Consider the following 5,107-nt stretch of genomic DNA (forward strand, 5'->3'; position numbering starts at 1 on the left):
CCTCAGAAAACTCGATGGATTAATCCTCCCTTCATTAACAGCAACCGTAAAGGGCGGCATACCAACTTTTTTAGCAATTTTCTCCGCCAGCTCCTTCTTCCTCGTTAACCCATCCGGGAGGCCTTTAATTCTAGCCCATAGTGGATACAAATCCAAAGCATATTCAGCAACGTTCGTAAAACCATCATACTCAACAATGACTACCGGATCCCTCCTAAACTACCAAGGCCCTCCTTCCATCACCCGCTTCCAATCCCCCAAACAATGGCACTGAGCTAGGAAGAGATTAGGCCTCATCTTCCTCCCTCCCGTCAACGGCAGCATGGTCCAGAGTCGGGTTGCTGGACGACGGGCCAGCCCCCTGCCCTACATCTTCCTTCAACTTCTCATCTGGAAACCCTATCCTAGCCCCATCTTCCTTCTCTCCTCCTTGCGCCTTGCCTGGGACGGGCTCCCCCATCGCGTACAGCTTCCTTGTCTGATCCCTACGCCTGTCGATCGCCAGGGAGAAGTCCAGGTGATCGGCGGTAGGGTGGCCTCCAACATCACTGCCAGAGGAACGGGTGGACTCTAGGAAAACCCTAGAGGAAACGTGATTAACTGCATGAATCTTAGAGAGTATTATGATGACCCCAATAATAACCAATGCTAAGCACGTGAACCTAGATAAAAAGACTACTCCCTCTGTCTAGGTGAATAAGTCACCTTACGAAATCCAGATTTTCCCAAAACCATAAGGCACAAAACATTAATTCTCCTCGATCCCGTCCCAGCCTTGTTCACGAGCGCCCACATCCTCCTAGATTTCCTCCGCTGCCTTGTTCTCCCCCTTGGAAATCCCTCCGCTCAACCAGTGCATGCTTCGTTCCTGGGCATTGATTAGGCAAGAATTGAAGCCGGTTTTGCATGTAATCACGTACGGGCCTGCATGGACAGCTGAAAAGGCATCTTAATAACCAGCGATTAAATGCTGATTTTGCTTCCTTTTGTAACAGCGTTGTGATTGGAAGTTTAGCTCGTCCCGGTGCTCCTCCTCGCCCAATCTAAAGCCACCTAGGTTGCGCTGCCACTCCTAAGATGACTTACTCACTTAGACGGAGGGAGTACCAACCAATACATGAAGGAGTTTTATTATTAAACAATTAAATAGAGGAGGCTTAGCTACAAAACCTAAGCACCAATGCATTGGGGACATTAGTTGCTAAGCATTTTAATGCACTTAGCACCCCATTTTAGCATCAATGCATTGGAAGAGGTCTAAAGCGGTCAGTACTTGGCCTGCCACCCCACCTCCAATAATTCATCAAATGGGCAAAATATAGAATAGGACCATGCACTCAGTTCGAATCACGAGGCAACACCAACGGTTCTCATAGCTATTTCTAGAGCAAGCTATGATAGAAAATCCCTAGGCCGGTGGATCTTGGTGGCCTAGGCGTACGGGACCTCCATCGTGCCGACCTGGCTCCGTGTGCCCGGTGGATATGGCTAAAACACACCAACCTCTGGAGCACCTAGCTCTTCCTCACAACATAGAGGTCCATGCCATGGTACGCACATCTACTTCTTGGCATCTCGGTGATGGACGATCTTGTCTGGACGAACCACTGGGTGACCGGGCACTACATCACCGAGCTTGCGCCTCTCATCTACGCGATGGTTCCTCGTTGGCGCCTCAAGATACACACAATCCAGGATGGACTTCATCTTCGAGCTTGGGTCCAAGACATCTAGGGTGCCTAGGCCTTGCCGCCATGGTTCAGTATGTGGACCTATGGTTCCGACTCTGCCATACAACCCTCCGTGGCACACAGACAAGCTTGTCCAGCCCTGGACTAACTTCGGAGTTTACACTGTCGCCTCCTGCTACTCCGCCATGTTTGCTGGCTTGCTGCCAGATCCACATTGGAGGCTCAATTAGAAAACCTTGGTGCCTCTTCGGAGTTTATATATATTGGTTTCGAGTCAGAGATCTTGCAATCTATTTCTACCCTTCTATCAATGAAATATTATGGAATGCAAGCAACTAGCTTCTGGGTTTCGTCTGCTTGAATTTCATCATCGTTTTAGATAGGAAAATGGGGTAGCAAATTGTATAACTAAGTTGGCTTTTTCGTCCAAAGCCTCATCTTTCTGGGACGACTCCATCCCTGACTTTATTTCATTGCTACTCTTTTCATTGCTACTCTGTGATGAATAAAGTCATTATATTTAGAAAAGCGTCTAATCTTTTCTCTCAGTAATTTTTTGTGTGAAAAATATCGAGTGAACAACTCAGGTCGGTTGATTTCTAAACATCATCTTTCTTAAAAACAAATGTTGCAAATTAGATACACATGTGTAAAAGGATGCGTGTGTACGGTTTGGTTCAAATCATCATGTCGTACGCATGTGTATGGTGCATATTTCAGCTTTTACACATCTCCAGAAATCATGCAGAAAATAGGCCCCAGAAACAGATAAACTTGTCTATCAACTCTGAGATAATAGCGTGACCTGACCAAACAGGCTGCCTCCACCGAACCACACTGTTCACCAGCACCAGTCATGCCTACATCTACATGTTCCTGGCGCGGCCAAGCACGAATTATCCAGCAGTGCACTATACTCTATTTCCCCCTATAGCATGTGCTCTGGAAAGACTAAAAAAGCCAACCACTTCCCGTAAACCAAGGTATACATCCCGGCCTCTGATCTTCCGCCGTCATACTGACTGCTGACCCGGAAGGGATGCAAATGGAAGATCAGGAGGAGTTGGTTCCAAAAATGAAAAATGTATCTTCGGCCGCGGCAGATCCCTGGCCATGGAGTTTTTCTTCCTCTTCCGCGGCAGCTCCTTGGCGATGGAGCCTTTCTTTCTTTTCCTCTTCCAGGAGACTTTCCTTCTCCGAGGCCATGGCGAAGCGGCAAATCGGGCATCGTCGGTCAATGAGAAGCCAGTCGAAGATGCAGCGCTGGTGGAAGGAGTGAGAGCAGTCCATCGTCCTGATCTTCTTGTAGCAGCCGGGCACGAAGTCGTCGAAGCAGATGAGGCAGAGATGTTCTCTCGTCTCGCCCACCTTCGCCAAGGTTAGGCCCAACATGGCCGGCAGCGACGCCGGGTCCCTTCTTTCGTCCTGCTCTCTGTCCAGCCTCTCCTGCTCGTCGAGCCGGGCGTCCAGCGCGTCCCACTCAGGCGGGCGCTCGAACTCGTCCCGCCCCCTCCTCCTCCCGCTCTCCCCCGTCGGCGCGTCGCAGCCATTCTCGACGTGAACCTCTGCTCCTCGCGCTACTGTCTCCATTGGGCTCAACCGGAGACGGGATTTCCTCGACACGAGGCTTTGTTCTTGATTGTCCTAAGCTTGTACGTATACTATATCCTATACGGTGATTGTCTTCCTATACAAACCGGACACGGACACCACACATCGTGGTTAACTCCAACATAGAGGATGCCAACACGTGGGAACATATATACACACCACGGCCTACCTTGCAAATCCGACTCGTGCTTCCACTCGGACACTACGACGTTCCCAACCAGATGACAAACGCTCTTAACCAGTTGCTCCCTACTTTCAGCTATGGCGGATCCTATTCCCCGTGTAGGTCAGGGAATAGCCATCAAACGTGCTTCTTGTACATTTTTCTGACTTCAGTAAAAATATGGCACACCATTGGCGTGCTCTTGAAAAAAGAAACTATTTCACATAAAGCAGCAAGTTAAAAGCCTACTCGCTATATTATGAAGGCAGATTGATGGTGACAAGTGTTCTCTGAGAATGCACAACACCAGATTGGTACCAGGTGAAACAACAACACTATCAGAAAAAGAAACAAAAGACTTTCAATCATAACCTGCACACCTCAAAGATTTGCAATGGCATCTAGGTATTCAGCTCTTTTTTTCCCATACGCCTCTCAGAAATGCTAGCAGGGTTGTAACAGAACATAAAGGCAGAACGAGCTCAAAATGACTAAGAAACATGCGACACCAAGACTCCAGGTGAGATAACCACAGCCCAACGGCGGCTGTGAAGAACTAATTATCATTGGTGCAACAGCATGTCAACAAGGTGACCACCAACAACACAGTCACTCCAGCATCTCATCGTTTTCCAGATCCGCGAACTTCAGCTTCAGCTTCATCGATACACAACTGGCCATGCACAGAAGTCGTCTGCGCAGTCTCATGAGCTCTCACAGCAATCTGTTGCAGACTCGCCGCACCAACCAGGAGATTGTCTTTGTCCCGATCATTCTGCATTCCTGTCCAAACACGAAGGAAAGATCGCATGTAACAGATCAGCTCAACAGGGGCTGATATCAACTTATATTATCAAAAGCAGGCTCTATTACGAGTTTTCCACAACACCCAGCAAAAGGCTGCAATGCCCACACATGAAAGTTAAGGCCCAACGGAATGTTCTTCGCTAAGTATTGTGTAAAACACACACGTCTATAAAAAACACCCAGAGCACGGCAAATGGTGCTCCACATATAAAACAGCAGCAGAACAAGTAAAGAATAAATGATGGATGCTCTCATTTTCATCACAAAATCGACAAGTGTAATCACCAGTCCATCTGCGTTTTTCCATATTATCTTTCGTAGCAATGGCATTGTGCCGGATCAGATATAACCGCACTTTAATCATAAAAGGAATCCTGGCCTTCCATAGATGCTTAAAGGACATGTCCAGCCCCAGACTCGATAAACTCCTCTAGGTAGTCAGATAAACTCCTCTAGGTAGTCAGATGATTGTTCCAGACATATTTGAATAAGGCATTACAGCGATATCAATTTAGCAGAAGAATAAGAAACTTTGTAAACTCAACCAATCAATAGCATCAATTCGTGTATATGTGAGGCGCCAGGGCAAGCACCACTGAAACCATTAGAAGGTTTGATACGAAGTGGTAGTTTTGATGAACATTGAGGAGAGTAATTTCGAACAAAATTACACCACTCGTGATCGGTAATCATATATTCAGACGAACATAAAACAGCGACGGCTGCAAGCAGAGTGACTTACTCAATCGATGGACATTCTTCAGTTCAGTTGCTGCCAACTTGTTCAGATGTAGTAGCGGCTTTCTCAGCCACCGGCTCCGGCTCGTCGGCCGAC

At 47.7% G+C, this 5,107-nt stretch overlaps 1 long non-coding RNA gene across 1 annotated transcript; it reads right to left on the minus strand.

Annotated features, from left to right (window-relative positions):
* Positions 1–3,824: 3,824 nt before the first annotated feature.
* Positions 3,825–5,107, minus strand: LOC119303321. The gene is made up of 2 exons (XR_005147879.1): positions 5,015–5,107; positions 3,825–4,248 (listed from the first exon to the last, which is right to left on the minus strand). It is a non-coding gene; the product is annotated as an uncharacterized LOC119303321 (long non-coding RNA).

Source organism: Triticum dicoccoides, chromosome 1B, assembly GCF_002162155.2.
Source record: "Triticum dicoccoides isolate Atlit2015 ecotype Zavitan chromosome 1B, WEW_v2.0, whole genome shotgun sequence".
Lineage (NCBI taxonomy): Eukaryota > Viridiplantae > Streptophyta > Magnoliopsida > Poales > Poaceae > Triticum > Triticum dicoccoides.